Below are 20,563 nucleotides of genomic sequence, written 5' to 3' on the forward strand. Positions count from 1 at the left end.
TCCAGCCCTCATCCTGTTCTTTTTCTCATCTGAGTGAGGAGCTAAGGCTCAGGGTCTGATATGCTGTAAATGCGTTTCCTCCATCCTGTTTCTTCTCAATGTCCACCCGCTGCCTGCTCCCAGTTAGATGTGGACATTCTGTCCAGGGCAGCTGAGTGCCATTTCTGCTTGCCGCGTTGGGATCCAGCAGTCTGAGTTCCCAGCATGTTAACACCTCTTGGTAAATGGCACTTCGTACTGTCCTAGGAAGGCCTCTGGTGTCACATCTCACAGACAGTCACCCTGACATCAGGATGTCCCTCACAGACTCTCTTCCTGGCGCCACCAGCACAGTCTTCCCCCGAGCACTGCCGATTTCTCAGCTCACAGCCCCACCTGCCTGGGAAGCACCGGTTTCATCCACTCAAGCAACTCAGCCTGGCTTCCAAGAGCAGAGTGATTTTCTTAGCAAACCCTCCTGGTGCCTCCAGGAAAATCTCAGGGCTGGGGGGGAGCTCCCTTGTGGTGCATTAGCTCAGGCCCCTCCATGAGCCCTTCAGTCTGGTCCTCGGCCACACCTTTCTCCACTGCCGCTTCTCTGCCATCAGCCCACACCCCAGCTGCCTTCCAGACCAGCTCCATTCCCGCCCCGCCCCGAGGAGGCCTGCTCCCAGACACCTCCCGCCCTGTGGTGCCTTTCCCACCGGCCCCGCCTCACTGAGTGACAGCTGCCCGTGTGTTGCCCAAGGATTGTTTTCAGGTTGCCTCACAGCACTTATCTCGCCCTCCCACCTAGATTGCAATCTCCTGCTAGAGTCAAGGCCTCCGCTCCCTGTGAATAAACCATGGAACGCGACACAGGTCTGGACACGGTACAGACCCGTCTTACCACTGTGGCTCGTGGGTGAGTGGATACAAGTAGACGAGGCTGGGGTGGGGGGCGGTCAGGCCATAAAACTGCGTGCCAGGCGTGGCGTCTGGTGACTCATCGGCCCTGCCTCATTTAACCCTCCCGATAACCATGGGAGCAGGGTAACATTATCCCCATCTCAGAGATGAGAAAACAGAGGCTGAGAGAGGCCACACAACTAGCAAATGGCAAAGTCAGGACTAGTCCTAAGTCCATCTGACTCCACTTCCCTGTTACCTTGAGATGACCACAGCAGTGGTAGGCAGAGTTCTAGAGTCCAGAGCTTCCTGAAATTTTAAAGCACACCCTACCAGAAAAGGTTAGAGCCAGCACTAGATTAGCACTATCCAATAAAACTTTCTGCAATGATGAAATGTTCTTTTCTATCCTGTCCCATAGGGTAGCCCCCAACCACGTATGGCCAGTGAGGACCTGAAATGTGGCTAGTGTGAACTGTCTAGGGAACTGGATTTTAAATTTTATTTAATTTTAATTAACTGAAATTTAAATAGTCACCTGTGGCTAGCGGCTCCATGTTGGGCAGTATAGCTCTGTGCAACTACTTCCCAAGCATGTTCATGCTGAGCAAACATAGAAAATAACAGTAGTTGTACAGTGAGTGAGGCTGCTTGTTACTGGGGGCCACTGGCTCAAAGAGTCCTGCCCTCTCGGTCCTACCCAGCCACCCCAAGGGCTATGACCCTGAGGGTCAATGTTGCGATCAACGTGTAACCCATTCCAGGCATACCAGCTCTTAATGATGGCTGAGTTCCCTGTCAGCTCCAGCCTCCAAGCCCAGGACACCAACGTCATAGTGATGATGAGAAACTCAGTACAGGACGTGCACGGGACCTTGTCAGTCCTTGCATGGCCTCCTGTCCCTCCATTCCCCACAGTCAGTGCCAAGCCCTGGGCTGGGGCTGCAGTACAAAGGGTGACTCAGAGCCCAGCTTCACTGAGTGTGGGGCATCAATGATGATGAACTAAGCAGCCTCCCTGACCTTCACCGTCAAGGAGCCTGTGGCCCCATGGTTGTCAGAGCAGGACGCTGGTGGGCTCTGGCCCTGTGGAGGGGAGCCCAGGTGCCCGGAGACAGGGATCCAGGCGCCCACCAGGCTATTATTGGCAGCACTTTGGCGCCACCTCCTGGGAAGCTTGGAGAGTGCCAGTGGGCACAAGCTTGCCCAGAGGAAGGGAGGACGGGCCCTGCCCACCAAAGAGGGTTGGTTGTCAGAGACCTCTCAGGCCCCACCTGGCAGCTCTCCGAGGCCCGCAGGGCACAGCAGTGGGGTCAGCTCTCTTCCTGCAGGGAAAGGGCACTTTGGATGGAAGGAGGGGTGAGGCCAGCTGCCCTGGGGAAGGAGACGGGGAAGGGAGGCAGCTCAAGCCCTGTGTGAGTCTGGAAGGAAGACATTTCAGAACCCAGGACCTGGTTCACACCTCCATTGTTAAACAGTACCAGGCCCTGGATATACTGGGAGAAACCCGGCAGGAGCTTGGAGGTGGCCAAAACGTGACTGTGGGAAGTGGGCTGAAGGGCGTGATGTCTGGGCAGGTCTTGGAGGATGAGGAGGGTTGGCTGCACTCAGAGGAGGAAAAGGAACTGAGTTCACAGGAGTTTGTGGTAGAGGGAGCCGCCCCAGGGCCCAAGCCTGGAGGTGAGAAGGGGGGAGGGCCTCTGGGGAAGCGAAGTGGCTCCGGGAGGCCAGAGAGTGGAGACTGGGGGGAAGGGCACTGGAGCTGAAGCAGCTGGGGTGAGGCTGCGGGGGCAGCGCGGTCCAGCTCACCCAGGGCCTTGTTTACTGCAACCGCCACTCTCTCTGGCAGACCCCCAGGGTCCAACCCCCAGGGACTTCTGAGTTTGAGTGGTTTTCTCCGAGGCTACCCAGAGCAGGCCTGGGGCAGCAGGTGCAGCAGAGGAGCTGCGTAGTGGAGATGGGGAGAGGGGAGGGGACAGCCCCAGGCTGGGAGACAGGAGACTCTCCGCTGACTAGCCCTGTCACCTGGCAGCATTCCTCCTCTCGGGCCTCAGTTTCCCCGACAGAAAGGGGTTGCCTGAAGGTCTCCATCAACACTGCTTAGCCGGTCTGAGTCCCAGAGTGCAGGAAGGGAGTGAGGTTTGGAAACATCTGTGCTCTGGGGAATGTCCCCTGCTCCACAGCGGGGTGGGCGGGGCGCTCTGCAGCCAGGCCCCAGTTGTGCTCAGATGCTGAGTGGGGCTTCTTAAACTGACTGAGTCTTGAGTTCCCTCAGTGGGGGAGCAGGGGGAGTGGGGCCCCCATGGAGGGTTAGATGCCAGGCTGAGCCTCAGAGGCTTATGGGGGAGGGGTCTCTTGGTCAGAGTTCAGCCTCACAAGTTTCTTCATGGCCCCCACAAAGGGCCATGGAGGCCATGCCGGGGGAGCCCGGGGCTCTGTCTAGCTCCAAAAGTCTGAGGAGCCCACCGCAGTTTCTCCCCAAGAGATTGCTGGGAGGCAAAGTAAGAAGTCCCCAGTTGAGACTGTGGAGTCCTTTTCTGGGAGCTGCGAAGTCTTAGTCCTGAAGTCTCTGGGTGAGTGAGTCAGGAAGCTGGGATGGGAGACAGGGCGTGAATGGGGGGCAGGGAGGGGGACAGCCAGAAAAATGGAGGGGGAGGGTATAGCTCAGCAGTAGAGTGCATGCTTAGCATGCATGAGGTCCTGGGTTCCATTCCCAGTACCTCCATTAAAAATATAAATAAATAAATAAAAATAAACCTAATTGCTTCTCCCCAAAATAAAAATTAAAAACAAAAACCAGGCATGAACAACTGAAGCCCCTGGAAAGCACACTGAGCCTCTTATCTGAGGGAGGCAGGGCAGGGTTAGGGTGACGCCTCATTTTATGACGGTAACACTTCCCTCAGGGAAGAATGTCAGAGGTCAGCAGTCCAGCCCAGTAATTCACAGAAAAGGACATCAAGCCGTACATTAGAGAGTAACGTGCACTGGGCCAGAGGGTACATTGGTGACTGAGTGACAGAGAAGTAGCTCCTTAGGGGAGGGACCTGAAGATTCCAGCAGGCTCTTAGTACCAAAGGGCAGAGGGAGGCATCCTGCAAGTGTGAAATACACACAGAATTTCAGGATTTAGTGCAGAAAAAAAAAAAAGGATATGGAATATCTCATTACTGATTTTTATTTTAATTATATGTTGACATGACAAGATATTGGATATATTGGGTTAAATAAAACATATTAAAAAGTAATGTCACCTGTTTCTTTTTCCTTCTTTTAATGTGGCTGTGAGAAATGTTAAGATAAATAAGCAGTTGGCATCTGTAGTATATATTTGTTACACACCCGGCAGTGATTTCCAACGCTGGCTATGCCGGGTTGTTTCATTGCTGTCACCCCCAGACCTAGTCCACAGAATGGGAGAGGGTGGGGATAGACAAGGGAACCTTAGAGGACTTTCCACGTGTGAGGCACTGGTCTAAAGTTTACCATCTCACTTTGTCTTCAGAATCCCCAGTTACAGGAGTTCATCCCTCCAGCAGCCGGCCCTTCGTGCTGGGACTCCCCAGACCCTGGTCAGGAAAGTGACCACAGGAACCACAAGGTGGCGCTGTTCTCACAACCCTCCAGTCCCCTGAAACCTCCCGGCACCTGAGCCTAAAACAGTATTTGGAAGAAGAGGCTTTCCCTGGACCGGTTGTTGAATTCTTTCTCGGCCTTCAGCTGCCAAAGGTTGTTCAGACTCAGGAATGCGGCTACGAAAAACACTCTTCTCTGAGTGCAGTGCAGGCTGCAGCTCCTCGCCAGTTCTCCTCTACAAAGGAATTCAATACCCAGAGGCCCTCGGGCACGCCTAACACATACGGGAGGAATGCCTACACGCTAAGCAGTAGCACGTGCGTCCGCGCGTGTGTGAACAGGGCAGCCAGAGCCAGAGGACGCTGGTGTCAGATTGTTTAGCAGTGGGTTTTATTTTCCTTTCTGTTTTAGCTTTAGATTTTCTTAGGAAGGAAGGAAGGAAGGAAGGGGGAAGGAAGGAAGGAGAAAGAAAGAAAGAAAGAAAGAAAGAAAGAAAGAAAGAAAGAAAGAAAGAAAGAAAGAAAGAAAGAAAGAAAGAAAGAAAGAAAGAAAGGAAGGAAGGAAGGAAGGAAGGAAGGAAGGAAGGAAGGAAGGAAGGAAGGAAGGAAGGAAGGAAGGAGGAGGAGGGAGGGAGGGAGGAAGGAAGGAAGAGAAAAGAAAAGAAAACCTATATTGAAACCAAATACGTAAAATTAAAGGGAAAATTTTAAAAATTGTGCCTGTTCCAGTTGCAGGTGTGGAGGCAGAAGAGTCTCTCCCCGGTGAGTAATTGTCTGAAGCATCATTTGAAACCCACCAATCTAATCCCACAGCCTTGTTTCACGTATGAGGAAGCTGAGACTCAGGAAGGAGAAATGACTTGTTCAAGACCACACAGCTACTTTTAAATGTTTTTATTTTAAATCTAAGTCCCCAGGGCAGGGGTTTCCACTGAGAAATAAAGGCGGTTTCTGCTTTCTCTGACTTCTGCCCAGATTCTCTTCCAACTGTGATGACAGCCCAGGGCAGAATGATGGTCATGCATGACACGTCCATCCAGCTCTGTTCACCGCGAGCCTTTTCAGCAACTGTGGTCCTGCACGACGCTCACACTGTCCCTGAGAGTCGGGAAAGGTAAGAGGATACCCCAGGGATCTGAGAACAAACCAAGGCACAGAGAGACCACCTGACTTGCTCTGGAGCATAGAGCGAGTGAGCGAGTGTCAATTAAAAAAATAAAGTAGAAGATTAGCACCCAGGACTCCTGCGACAATTCTACACTTATAGTCTAGAGCTGAGTTTATTCTAGGCTTGGTGGGAAACACTTTAAAAAAATAAAGGAGGAGGCTGTTAGGTATTGGTTCCCAAGCTGATGGAAAAAAAAAAAAAGTGAGAGCAAGTCTCTGTTCCTTAAGAATAGGACCCTGACTTCTTCATTTTTATATATTCAGAGCCAGGCGTCATGGCTGGTCCATCGTAAGCCTCTAACTATTCATTGAATGAATAAATACATGTGACACAGACATTGAAATAGATACGCTTGGTTCCTGAGACAAGTAATTAAGATGCTGCAAATGTTACTATCATTTCCAAAATCCACATAGACAGAAACCCTGGGCAGATGTCTTGAGAGGAGGCAAGCTGACAGCACACAAGGATTCGCTGGTCTTTCTTTCCTGTCACTCTGAACGGTAACCCTCTAGGGGAAAGCAGGCTTCCGACAGTGCTGAGCTCCTGGCAGCATTCTTTTGGTTTGAATCATCCATTTAGCTAACATTTCCTACCTACCTACTAAGGATCACTGCACGTTAGGTCCTGAGGCATATGGAATAGATAAGTTGGATAGCATATTTAATAGTATAATATATCAGGAGTTAGATTTAAAACGAGAACCTTTAAAGGGAGCTAGCTGTGTGATCTTAACAAGCGCTGACTCAGTGTCGGTGAGAACAGGGGAAGCAATAATTAGCAATCCAATCTAGTGGCTATTTTCTAAACTCTGATATGCCCAAGAACGAGTGCTGGGGACTTGGAGAAACAGGGATGAGCAAGACAAGCCACTGGAGCTCTTCAGACAGACGGGCAAGCACAGAAATAACCACTTAGCATCAGGTTTATCCATGTTGGAACGTGTATCAAGACTTCATTTCTTTTTATTGCCAAATAGGATTCCATTGTATGGATGTGCTACATTGTGTTGACCATTCATAGTTGCTAGACATTTGGGTTTTTTCTACATTTGGGCTGCTATGAGTAATACTACCACGAGCATTCATGTACAAGTTTTTGTGGGAACATATGTTTTCCTTTCTCGTGGGTAGATACCTACCTAGGAATGAAATTGCAGGATGATTTGCTAATGCTATGTTGAACCATTTGAGAAACTGAGAGGCTTTTCCAAAGGGCCTGCACCATGTTACATCCCCACCAGCGGTGTGTGCAGGTTCCGATTTCTCCCCATCCTCTCCAACACTTGTTATTATCTGTCTTTTTGATCACAGGAGCCCTTTTGAGAGTGCTCTTGTCAGATATTTTTCTCCTGCCTTCTGTGGGGCTGGACTCAGAGGAGGGACCACCAGCCAGCAGGGGGAGAGGTGGCTCTGGAGAGGGACTGTTCATGGGGTCCCAGTGCAGGTGGTCAGTGGTGCGGGGCACGAGGCTGCACTTCCCGGCTGGGTGTGGTCCTGCCTCACCTGCGAATTACGGCAGCCTGCTAAGCCCGTTGATGGGCATCCTTACCTGTGCTTGCAGCACCCAAAGTGCAGGGGCACAGGCAGGCAGCTGACGGAGCAGAGACTGGGAAAGACCAGGTTCTGGAAGGTGGATACTCTCAGGCAGCCGCCAGAGTGGAAGAGATCTTACGTTCATTGCATGTCTGCTGTGTGCCCACGCCTCCCGTTATCTCATTTCATTCTCACAACAGGATGAGGAAAAGGAATCAAAATCTTCATCTTAAGACCTGTAGATTCTGACTTCTTTACCTGTTCCAGGGTTTCTCGGGCTTTTTTTTTAAGTCTCTCCCCTACAAGCCCTTTTAGGCAATGTTTTCTAACTGCTTCCCCCCATAAAATTTTAGTACCACGTATCTGTTTACATACTGTATGTACATCTATGCTTTAAATATAAACATAAGAATATTTTTGTCCCCTAAGACCAACTCTTGCCCCTTAGGGATGACACTCCTTGTGGGGAAGCCTTGCCCTCCTGCACAATGGACTGAAAAATGATGATAAGACAATGCACCTGCCTTCAAGATGCCATGGTCCACTGAGGATGATTCAAAAGTTACAAACCAAGGGACAAAACCCCAAGCACTGCAACAGGAACTGACAACACAACGACCATGTGTGCTTGAGATAAGAGGCTGACACGCCAGGGGCTGGGCAGAGGCCACGGACCTGCTCTCTTGGGAGCTGCCTGAGTCATCCAAGGCTGCATTCAGTGCATCTCTCCTGATCCTCTCCACTCTGCTCCTGAGCTGCTGAGTAAGCTCCCCTTCTCAAGTGACTCCCAGGAAACTGGTTTAGCAGCACAGCAAAAAGTCCAGGCAGCTAGGGGGGCGGGAAGCAGAAGATGGGCCTCCATTCAGAAGCCGGCAGCTGCAGGAATCTTTCGCTGCACCACGAGGCTCATCCTGTCCCCTGACCTTGGGCTCCAGGAGTGCATCCAGGCTGGGCAACAAAGAAGGGCATGCCCCGTAAACTCGAGTTGATTTTAATGTCAGCTGGCTTGCTCAGTCCCTCTTTAAAGGGATTTCATGTCCACCTGGCCACAATTTGGTTTTACTCCTGTGTGTGCTGGTGGCTCAGGACGCTGGCTGTGGCCACCTAACCCAGCTGCAGAGCGCATCACGACAGAGTCTCTGATGCATGAGCTCCCCTTCGCCGCGCGCAGAACCTCAAGGGCTCTTCCAGCCGTGCACCTAGCAAAAGTAAGAAAGCATGCTTAGACCCAGGGAGCGAAGTTTAAATTGTGTTTTTCTTGCTCTTTCTCTTTCTTCTTTGAGGATCTGCCTAATAACCTGCGGTACCATGGGAGATACATATTTGGTCTTTGCCCCCAGTTCCTGGCACACATCTCCAAAAACTCTCAGAATCTCTGAAACGATGAGTGTCATCTCAGTATAAGATGACTGGTGGCTGGGGGTCCCTAGACAGCTTCCGGGTGGGAGCAGGACACCAGAAAGACCAGGGCTTGATTAGAGGGTTGGAGCTTTCAACCCCACCCCCTGACCTTTGGGGAGGGGAGAGCCTTGGATGGAGTTACTCATCAGTGACCACTGATTCAGTGAATTGTGCCTCCGTAGTGAAACCTCTGTGAGAGCCCTTCAGTGACAAAGTTCGGAGAGCTTCCCAGTTGGTGAGCACCTCAAGGTGCTGGGAGGGTGGCCCGCCCAGAGAGGGCTTCACACCCCTCCCCATGTACCTCACCCTGTGCGTCTCTTCCATTGGCTGTTCCTGTGCTGTTTCCTTTATAGTAAACCAGTAAGAGCAAGTAAAGCTCTTTCCTGAGATCTGGGAGCTCTTCTGGCAAATTGTCGAACCTGAGGGAGAGGGTCATGGAGCCCCAGGTTATAACTAGCTGGTCAGAAGTAGCTGGGACTCGTGACTGGCATCAGAAATGGGGATGGTCATGTGGGCCTTGACCTGAGGGTCTGCACTAACCCCGGGTGAATAGCATCAGAATTGATCTGAGTTGTTGGACACCCAGTCAGCATCCAGGGTGTTGCAGACTGGTGGCTGGTGTGGGAAAACCCTGTCAGAAGTGTCAGAACCACTTGTACGGTTCATTCACTGTTTGCAGTATCCCCAGCCCAGGGCCCTTTACCTGCACAATCTCATTAACGCACCTGACAACCCCAGGCGGTAGGTACTGTCATTGTGCCCACGTTACAGATGTGAAGCCTGGGGCTGAGAGTAACAGAAGCTGAGAGCTGGGATTTCAACCCTGGTCTAACTCTGAAGTCAACATTGTGTTTTAAAACAACTCATTTGTTTGCTTTTAATTTTTTGCATAGGTGCTACGTGTACAATTTGCAAATTTCACCAGGTACAGAAGGGTTAACCCAGGACAGTCCTCTGCTGACGGACGCACGGTGCTGTGCGCACAATGTTTTGCACTTGTTTATTCAGCAAGGATTCATTGGGTGCTCCCATGTGCGAGGCTCTGTTCTAGGAGCTGGGAACAGAGATGATCGAAACAGCAAAGCCTCTGTTCATCTGTTTTTATAGAGCTGACATTCTGGAGGGCAAAGAGAGACCTTCCAACCTACACACACACATACACATACATACACAAAGGGAGAGAGAGAGAAAGAATATTCTATGTATTTTAGGAGGTGATAAATGCTATTAAGAAACCAAAGCAGAGGACTGAGAATGATGAGGAGAGTTGCTATCTTAGATGTGGTTTGGAGAGCCCTCAGATAAGGTGACATTTGAGAGACACGAAGAAAGTGAAGAAGGTACCTGACAAGGGTGTAGCATCTGGAACAGGTAACGGGCTCTTCTGATTCAACAACAAAAAGACAAGCAGCGCCACTTTTAAAAATGGGCAAAGGACTTAAATAGGCACATCTCCCAAGAAGAAAAACAGTCAACAGACATATGAAAAGACATTCAACAGTTTACACCTTACATCCAGTATCATTAGTCACTGGAAAAATACAAATCAAAATGACTTCACCCCCATCAGAATGGCTATAATAAAAAAAAATGGAAAATAAGTATTGGTGAGGACGTGGAGAGGCTGGAACCCTCCTGTGTTGCTGGTAGGAATGTAAAATGGTGCAGTCACTGTGGAAAACAGTTTGGCAGGTTCTCAAAAAGTTAAATATAGAATTATCATACGACTCAGCAATTGCAATCCTAGAATTGAAAACAGGTCCCCACACAAGTACAGGTACATGTATGTTCCCGGCAGGACTATTCGCAGCAGCCAAAAGGTAGAGGCAGCTCAAGTCATCGGTGGATGAATGGAGGAGCAAACTGTGGGGTGTTCACACCATGGAGTATTATCAGCCTGAAAAAGGAACGAATACAGATGCATGCTACCACCATTCATTTTCTTGAGATCTTTCACCAATTTCTCCTCTCTTGGTTCTTAATTTGAACCCAGTCAAGAAAATTTGAACTCAAATTATTAAAAAAAGAATGGTGGTAGCTGCTGGCAGAAAGTAAAATATAAAACTCGGAAAACACTTCAGTTTTCCGTTTGATTTTAGCCACAGTCATACTGTCTCCTTCGCTTGGGCTGGGGTGCTACCAGCAACACTGCCCCGTCTTCTGATCTCCGGTGAAGCTTGGTATCTCCCCCAGCAATGATGAAGGTTTGGTCCCTGAACAGATAGTATTAGGGTCACCCAGGAAATTGTTAGAGATGCCGAGTCGAGGGCTCCGTCCAGGAGCCTGTGTTTAAGACCCGCTTCCCTGCCCCCTGCAGTTCTGATGTTTGCTGAAGTTTGAGAACACCAGCTAAAAGGTGATGAGTGCCGGCGTGGGCTGCCCGGCAGTGTTGGTCAGCCTCCTGGCCAGCGGGTGAATCTCCAAAACAACACAATCAAACTAGCAAGGGTCTTGCAGAGATAGTAAGCAAACAGACCCACTCCACGTGTTTGCTTTAGACTAAGAAAGAGCAGACACAGAGTGACGATGACAGAGGGATATAAATGAAGAGACACAATTTTAGCAGTATCTATCCAAGTTGCCCGCAAGGTAGGAAGTCTTTCCCTTGTTAACAGTGGGGCTTTGGGTAGGTCCCTTCATTTGAATCTTGCTCATGTATCATCAGGGGCTGGATGGAAATCATCCTGCAGGAAGGATGTGCAGACCATGAGAGAGAAAGGAAAAAGAGTTTAAAAGTGACAGCCTCAGCAGCAGGACCTAAGTGTGGATGGGAGCGTGTTCTGGGTACAGAGTGAACTTCTTCTGACCCAGCCGTGCTGGCGACACTGCACCGAGGCAGACAAAAGGTTTGCCTTCGTAAACAGAGAAGAGCTGTCTGCTCAAGACCCTCCATCACCCTCCATGGTCTAAGCAAAAGGGACCATGCCAGGGACACTCCCCTCACCCAGCCTTCCCTGGAGCCCCAGCTGAGTGCACACAAAGGGAGCTCTGTTCCCTGTCCGCTTTGCAACAGCTTTGTTGGCTGGACCCTGCAAGGATGCGGAGGCGATCATACCATAATAGCTGACACTCCCTGGTGCCTGCTCCATGCCAGGAGCTCTGCTAAGTGGCTTAAGGAGCTATTTTTTGTAAGACTCACAACAGTCCTGGGAGGTAGGTGCAGTTCCTGCCCTCCTTTTATAGATAAGGAAAGTGGGGCTCAGAGGTGTGGAGAGACTTGTCCCAGTCACCTGATTGGAGAATAACACAGAGCTGAGGTCATTCCGGGGCCCCTGCCCTTTACGATGCCACGGCAATGCATCTCACAAAGGAGAGATTGGTTAAAAGATGAGAAAACTAGAGTTTAGAGAGAGAAATTAGCTTATCTAAGATTATAAACCTAGACGGTAGCAAAACCATGACAAGAACACAGTTCTTTTGCCCACACCACGATGCCCCCACTGCAGGCTTCTTAATCTGATATTCCTGACCAAGGACAGAGCGTCTTCCGGGAGGTGACCCTTCCCCTGCGAGCTGCCGAGGTTCCCGAGGTTCCCGAGGTTCCCGAGCCGCAGGCTGCAGAGCAGCTCAAAGTCTGGATTCAGGAATCCCACACCCCCACTTGAATCCCTGACCTAGACCTTGGGCAAGTTATTTTACCTCTTTTTTCCCCCAATTTCTTTTAATTAGGTATAATTTAAGTGCATTAAATTCAGTGTTTTTAGTGGACTGTTCTACAAGTTCTGACAAATGTATACCAATATTGTATGTCTACCGCCACAATCAAATGTCCCTGTGCCCTTTTACAGTCAGTGCCTCCCTCCGTCCTACCCTCTGGCAACTAATGATTTGTTTGTAGTCCCTTTAGTTTTGCTTTTTCTAGAACATCATATAAATGGGATCAGCATATAGCCTTTTGAGTCTGACTTCTTTCACTTAGCATAATGCATTCAAGATGCATTTTTGTTGTTGTATGTATGTTCATTCCTTTTCCCTGCTGACCAGCCAGGATCTCAACGTAGCAAAAACCAACAGTAGCCACCCCACTTTAACTGGAAACACCCTGCAGGCTGCTGAAATCTTCACACATTAAGTTTCTGCTCATTATCTTCAAGATGACACAACTCTCTGGGAGACAGTGGTAGTGGACTGGATTGCAGATGCAGATACATCCCTTGGGGACTTCCCAGATTATCTTAGTGACAGCAGGTGCGGGCAAAGAGCCCTGTGGTTTAGGCAGTAATGTGCCCATAAGCTAGAGAATCCTGGGATATTCAGGTCATGGCAGTTAGGGTCAGAGCCAGAACTCACACTCGGGACCATCTGGATCCAAGTGCAGCCTTCCTCTCTCCAGCAGCTTCCAGCCACATCATGGGGACGCAAGTGTTGCTGGCTGTTGCACAGGTCAGGGGACAGGCTGATGGCATGAGAAGAGAGCTTTTTGGTAAGCCACGATGCCAAAGCCAAATGATAAATGAATCCTCAGTAAAGCTCATTGCAGAATGTACCCCAAAGTGCTCCCTCTCCTACCTACTTAATCAGCATGTCCAAAGGGCACCCAGGCATCTGCATTGTTTAGCAAGCTTCCCAGGTGATTCTATTATGAAGCCATCATTGAAAACGGCTCCAGGGAAGAAATAAACACACCACCCTGCCCCTGGGGCCATGGAGAGAATTGGGTAGAAACGCATTTCTAGATGTTCTTCCTCTATAGTTGGCTAATAACACCAATTCTTCACTCACTTTTGGCACTGGCTCTACCAAAATTCTCTTGCTCCTGAGTCATCCTCCACTTCAGATACACATGCAGAAATTTACAGAGCATATGAATCCACCTGCTAAATTCAAAAGGAAGACAGCCAGGCTCGGGGCTTATCCCTCAGGTGCTGTGTTCCAAGGATGATGGCCCGGATATGGTCCTCTGGGTCTCTTTACCCACCCACGGAAACTTGGCAATTGAAATGTATGTTTTGGATATTCAGGGGCAGTTACTCATGGAAACCTTGAATCCACATGAACACTCTTTCCAAAGCCAGATGGAGTTTCCATTCAGAAAAATCTTGGCATCCATTTCTTCAGAATAATCACAATTTGCAGGCAGGAGCTGGGAGGTTTTGATGAAATTGGTGGCTGGCACTGCCGGTCAGAGGTCAGCTAGCAAAGGGGAGGAGGCCCCTGGCTGACTTGTCCCTGTTCTGTCGGACCTGGTAGCCTTCTATTTCTAATTCAATTTCTAATAACCTCCTCTAATGCAAACTTTCCTTGATGAGGATTGTCTTGTTAAAATATAGGCAGACTCACCCCAGACATTTAAGGCAGCCTAATAGCTAGTAACAGAAACCCAAAGGGAAGTGTATGAGAAGAATCCCAAAACATCTCACGGAGTCTCGGGGCAGACGCGGCAGCTGGGTCTCGGACGCATGAAAGAGGAGAACCAAGAACCAGAGCGACATCACACGATGAGGCAGCTCCTCTCTTCCCATCACCCACCTCGCAAGCTCCTAGAGTCTCATTTCTCTAAATCTCTCTCCATCTCTCTCATTAACTTTCTCTTTGTATGTTGGCTTTTGTCCTCAAGCAGCTAAACAGTGGTGTTCCCAGCCTAAAAATCCAGGAAAGAATCTGATGGGTCAAGCTTTAGACAGGCGTCCATCCTGGTCCAGTCAAAGGGGTGGGAGAGGTGGGCCATCCATGGGGGTACCACAGGCTTTCCTGCTCCCACAGCCAATTGGATCGGCAATGGACACGACCTCTCCCATGGACATTCTGAAAAGAGTCATCCTCTTTTGTCTTTTCCTCCGTCTTACTGTCCTGGCTTCATCTGCTTACTTCTCTGTTTCTTGGCATACACTGGAGATTCCTTGTGGGCAGGGACCCCAGCCCTTAACTGGCCTGCATTCATTCAGGCTATCCTTACTGAGTGCGAACTCCCTGCAGACTCTGGGCTGGAATGGACAGGAGATGGGTGCAGGGACAGGCATCTTGGGCCATCTCATGGGACCTGAATTCTAGCAGGGAAAACAGATACCAAATACTGAATAGATACTAAAGAGCTGTGCAGAGACATGAACTCTGAGCCAGCTCTTCACGTCTGTTTCCAAGTTATGTTCAGTGTTGTCTAAGATGGAAGGAAAAGAAAAAAGAGGAGTGTGTAATCAGTCCTTCCTTGGCCTTATTAATTATTTTGAATGGTTAAAGTGTTAAAAATTGGTATGCAATAGTCACCTATCCAGACCTGTAACCGAGTTCAAACTCATTCAGCTCACCGCACGACAGGCCAATAAGTCGGGAGACGAGGTGTTGGGGCAGGGAATAGCGACTTTATTCGGAAAGCCTGCAGACCGAGAGGATGGCAGACTAATGTCTTGGAGAACCATCTTCCTCAAGTCAGAATTCAGGCTCCTTTTATACTAAAAAGGGAAGAAGGTGTGGTTGGTTGTTGCAAACTTCTTGGTGTAGGAATTCTTTGTTATTGCAGCTGTCAAGGGGGGTCAGGTCATGGTGCCCCTGTGAAACCTCTAACAGGACAAGTGTGATTTTCTATTCTGCAGCTTATCTTTATATAAGTACAAAAGGGTTAATATTCTTTAAGGTCAGAGCCTTGAGAATAGGCTCTCTTGTATATTTCAGGCTAAAGGCAACATTCTTTTACAAAAGGTGCAGAGCTGGCAAGACTAAGCCTGGAAAGCAGGGCGCACAGTTAAAGCCAAAGAAATAGATTTAATATGGAGTCAGATTTGTTCTTTACTGTTACGGACTGAGCACCTCTAAGTTCTAGATGCCTACAGTTTCCTTGTTTGCAAACTGATCCCTACCCTGGTAGTAGTAGTGGTGGTGTTGGTGGTGGTGGTGAGGTGGGGCAGAGGTGATAGATAAGCCCCATCCCTGCCCAAGGTCATTACCTGGCTCCAGCTGCCCTACCCTTCTACCCGCCCCAGGAGGAAAGCACCCAATCATTGGTGCAGGACAGAAGGGCCTTTTATGAAGAGAGACGCCCCCGGCCAGGCCTAGTGTGAACTGTCCACTCCTCCCTCTCACCTCACAGTGATAGAGAGCATTTCTACCAAGAACAGATCTAAGAAAAGTCTGTTTGACTCCAAGAGGTGTTTTGTTATGTTTTATTGTGGGGAGGCATGGGATGGGGTGGGGGGGCTTGCCTTTTTCTTTTTTCTTTTTTTTTTTTGGTTTTCATTTATTCACAAACTATTTGAAATACACAGAAACAATACCAGGCACACACCCATATACCCATGTGTAGTTAATCAAGTGTGACAATTAAACAGATGTGAATTTTTGGACACTTGTTCCTCAGAACTCCTCTACACTGGTGCATTCTCTTTCTTAAAGAAATAAAATGTTACAAATACGACTGAAGACCGTCCCCATCTCCCCACCCCCCTTCCACCTCAGAGCCAGTTTGCACGCTCCTGCAGTTTTTACTGTATTTGTAGCACCCATGAACAATAGATACTGTTGTTTTGTGTTTTTAAAATAAGCACAAATAGTAAGCGCGGTGCCAGCTAGTGCCTGCCAAGGCCCTGCGGCCCCCAAACGTCCAGCCCTTAGGCGTCTGCCTGCTCCTCTTTGGAAGATAAAGTCCTGATGGGTGTTGGCCTTGGCAGAATGAACAGCCCTGGGAAGTGACTGGCCTCGCCATAGCTCAGGCTGACTTTTCTCAGCTCGCTTTCCCCCTTATCGGAGTCATCAATTTCTTGCTTGTGTCAGCCCATGTCTCCATCTTACTGGAGTCGTAAATCCACTATCCTCCCGTGTACCAAAGCCCCTTTCCTCACTTATAGCCGATCAGAAATCTGCTCCCCCATCCCTTTGTGTTCACAGCCCCTCCCCTAATAAAAGACCCTAGTTCACCCCAGCGGACACGCAGGTGCCTCTTACTTGTGTCCTGCCTGTAGCAGCAAATCTATTAAACTTCCCTTTGTTCTTAAACTTCCCCTTGCCTTTGGTAAATTCTTTTTGCCAACCCTCATCACCGGCCGCCTCGCAAAGTGTCCCCCAACAGTAAGTGCATCTCATTTTGCCAATTGCCACATTACGTCTTTTGAAATTTATACTTATGTTGCCTAGAAATAGTGTCTCTTTAACAGCTGTATTCTACTGTTTCTGGAAACCAGTTTATCCATTCTTCTGCTGAAAAAGTCGTTTTCACATTTTTGCTTGTGAGTAGTTCTTCTGTAAACATTGTGATACTTACCTCCTCAGGCCCATGGCCGTAAACTTCTGCAGGACAGACAGACCTGGGTGCGTGCTAACTTTGTAGGTAATTTTCAACAGGTTACAACTAATTTGGGGCCACTTCCTCAACCATGGAATGAGATTCCAATAGAGAAAATGTGAGAACTTAGAATTTTTGAATGATAATTCCAGGAATTTCTTCCAACACCCTAAAAGAAAAAGAAAATGTCCTTGGTGGGTACAGAGCTTAGATTAGTGTATGATGGATATTGTGGCATTTTAGAAAGTTCCTGACCCTATTGGATGATTGATCTGGATGGCTCTGGATGACTGCCTGCTCTGTGTGCCCCTGGGCCTGTCTGCTCACAATGACCACCCAGACTGTGACCCTTTCTCAAGTCAGGCCCCAAACACAGAGGGTTTCCCTATGTTCCCTGACTCCTGCCTCTAAACTTGTTGGCACCCAGAGCATGTGTGTTTGGGGGCGGGGGAATCTGGTTGAGGCCCATCTGCTTGTCTGTGACTGCCTCAGGTATGAAGCTGGGCAGGGGATGCACTTGTATTTGGGGACTGTAGGTTTCCTTATCTTTCCTTTCTTTCACCTTTTTTTTTATCTCTTTCTTTTTTGCTAGCTTCACTTAATAATGGCACTATTGATACATTCTGACATTTAGGAGTACAAAATTTAGACACACCACTCCCCCAACCCCACCTCCATGGGAGAAAACACGTAGCCATCACTTGGGGCAGCTCAACATTCTTCTTTTTTTAAAGTTCAGTCTAAAAGTCAAGATCTCCAGACTTCAGGGCAAAAGATACAAGGTAGAAGTCTTATTCAGGGAAATTCCCTGGTTTTTAAGCCAGCAATGTGGAGGAATGGAAGACCATGGTTTGCTCTGTAAATCTGCATCGTTGCAACCCTTGGCTGAGCCCCGAAATGCGCCCTCTGGCTGCAGCCTCCATTCGGCTTTGGTTTCTTTTTAGTGTCTGTGCCCAGAGTGGCAAGGAGCGGGTATCTGGAGATTCAGCTCTGGGCTCTTTGCATGGGATTGGCCATGATAAAATAAATTTTCACATATTGAGGTATGCGGAAGTCATTCTGGCTTATACGTGAGTTAACTTGAATTTTATGCTAACTGAAACAGCCTGTTTGTGGCTTATCAAACATACTTTGTATATCTGCTTTAATTATTAAAGAAAAGGGCACACTGACCAGAAGTAAAGAATGCCCACATTAAAAATAAAGATTAAATGCCTCTCTTCCTGGGACGCCAGTGCTGGTCCTCCTCTGATAAGACTCCCTTCCCAGGTGCCAAGGCCACACGGCACATGCTGGACGTGTACGTGCTGGTCAGGTTTTTTGGAAACCTTGAAGAAATGTATCCCTGACTTGTTTGTTCTGACAAGATATAAAAGCGTGCCGAAAACCCTGCTTCTCTGGAGCAGTTTCTCAGAGGAACCTGGGAATCGGGCTTCCAGGCTGGTCCTCAGTTTGGCTCAGATGAAACTCTTTTCTATTCTTATTATTGATTGTTTGTTGATCATTTTTGTCGGCAGCCACCCCTGGAAAGCTAATGAATAGCTGAGCCAGGTCTGCCAAACAACCAGGGGACAGAGCAGGGGATGTTGGGAGTGAGGAGGCTTTCCCTGAATTTTCAGGACGGCTTGGCCCAGAGACCCAGAAGTTGAAGAGAACATGGCTAGAAGCCACATCTTGGTGACAAACGATGATTTTGAGAGTTCTGGGGGCAAAAAAAAAAAAAAAAAAAGGCAGTCACGAGAAAGAAAGCGTGAGAGCACTGGCTTCAGAGTCAGCCACACGCGGAGTCTCCTCCCAGACCCACTCACCTGCTGTCTGGCTCTGGGCAGATGGCCTAATTTCTCTGAGTCTCCACGCCCTCGCTATAGATTTGGGGTTTGCACAGTGCCTGATTCTAAGGAGGCCCCCAGTGTGCTTTCTTCTCCATTGACGCTTTGCTGTGGACTCAGCTGTATGAAATATGACAAAGAGGCCCCTGCAGGGGAGGAAAAATTTAGCATCTCCAGCTGGGCCTAATAATTAAACTGACACAAGACAGAATAACAGGAGAAAAACATCCACATTTTGTTAAAATTTTATGTGTACATGGGAGCCTTCACAAGAAAATGAAGACCTGAGGAAGAGCCCAGAGCAGAAAGCTCATGCACCTTCTAGACAAAGGAATGATAAATTTATTAAGAAATGACAAGGCAAAGGGGTAGAGGTAGGGACAGTGAATTGTAGGGAAATGACTGGGTGCTAAGTAGGGGAGACTAGTAGAAGATACGGGTTATTTTAGTAAGTGTGTTTGTACAGATCCATCTTGGCACCGACTCCCCCTCTGGTGATAAGGATGTTCTCTTCCCGCTACAGGGAGGGCACCTCTCTCTCATGGGAAATTTTAGGGCCTATTTTAAGGTAGAAAAGGGCAGGTCAGTGAGCCCTTCCTGCATCTGCTGTTTCTCAAGTGCCTTCAGTTCAAAATCATCAATATGCCAAAGTGGCATACTTTGGGGGTGGCCTGTCCTGAATTCCTTCCCCAAACACATGTCTTCTAAGTGGTCACCTGCAGAAATTGCTTGTCTCATCCTCCCACGTCATCTTATAATTCTTGGCCAGGGTGATAGCAGAGGAGTTTGGCAGTGAAGGGTCAAGGCTCTGGAGCCAGATTCCTAGGTTCAAATCCCATTTCAACCACTCAGGAGGTATGTGACTTCCTTAGGGAAGTTTCCTTATTGTGAGCTGGGAATAAAGGTAGTAGCACTAACCTCAGAGGTTGTTTGAGAATTAAATGAGTTAATACCTGCTCCTGGCACACAGTGGGTGCTCAGTCATGTTACTGCTATATTGATACATCAATAGCAATGGCTATAAAGAACAGCCCATCCGTTTCTCAGGGGCCCAGTGTGTATTGTAACGGAGGCCCTGATGACACGAAGGTGAGCATGTCAGCCTCTGCCTCTTAGGTGCTCCTGGTTGCTGGGGGGAAATGGGCCAGTGGCTGGGCAGACCATGGCAAATCAGGGCTGCCATGGGGAAGCATGTGGTGCTAGGGAAACCTAGGGGAGAGATGGGATGGAGTGGGGACAGGTAACGAGAGACTCTGAGTCTTGAAAGATGAGGTGGAGTTAGCCAGGCCGAGGAGAGGAGGGAGGGCTGTCCAGACAGAAAGAGGAACAGGAAAAAATAGGAGTTTTTGATAAATAAAACACAGGTTCATTCAAAATTTTTTTGAGTGCTCCCTGTTGTAGGCACTCATTTATTGTAAAAATTGTTTAAAAATAGTGAGTGCTCCCTGTTCTAGGCACTAGGAAGACAGCTGTGAATAGACAAAGTTCTGCTCTCATTACGACAGCTAATGTTTATAGCCCACTTATCACATGCCCCACGCTTCCCTGCATGTGCTATGCTCGTGACCTATGAGGTACCCCACTCCTTGTCGACTGAATTAAAAACAGACAACATGAGAGCTGTGAGTTTAAGTTTTAGCTGGGGACTTGCTGAGAACTATAGCATCTCAGAAAGCTCTGAGGAACCTCTCTAAAGAAGGGGGGAAGATCAGTATATCTGTGACTTTGGCAAAGGGGTTACATGCAACCAAGCACACATTTCCGTAGAAAGTGGAGATGGCTGCTAGCCATGAGGAGCAGGTACCTTGCTTAACGGTTTTAGTGCTTTTCCAAGCACAGGAAGATTCAAGAGTTTGGGTTTGTATAATTTTCTCCTGAAAATATCTAACTATCTGAAGGGCCTGTCCTGCCAGTTTTCCCAGAGCATAAGCACCTCGTTCCTGATCTCTGCCCGCACTCTGCCAGGTTTGTTGACA

General features: G+C 48.6%; 1 long non-coding RNA gene across 1 annotated transcript; it reads left to right on the forward strand.

The window, feature by feature from the left end:
• Positions 1-770: 770 nt before the first annotated feature.
• Positions 771-8,933, forward strand: LOC123619605 (uncharacterized). The gene is made up of 5 exons (XR_006728269.2): positions 771-883; positions 4,373-4,826; positions 5,172-5,204; positions 5,418-5,556; positions 7,594-8,933. It is a non-coding gene; the product is annotated as an uncharacterized LOC123619605 (long non-coding RNA).
• The last annotated feature ends 11,630 nt before the right edge of the window (positions 8,934-20,563 follow it).

This window comes from Camelus bactrianus, chromosome 10 (genome assembly GCF_048773025.1).
Source record: "Camelus bactrianus isolate YW-2024 breed Bactrian camel chromosome 10, ASM4877302v1, whole genome shotgun sequence".
Lineage (NCBI taxonomy): Eukaryota > Metazoa > Chordata > Mammalia > Artiodactyla > Camelidae > Camelus > Camelus bactrianus.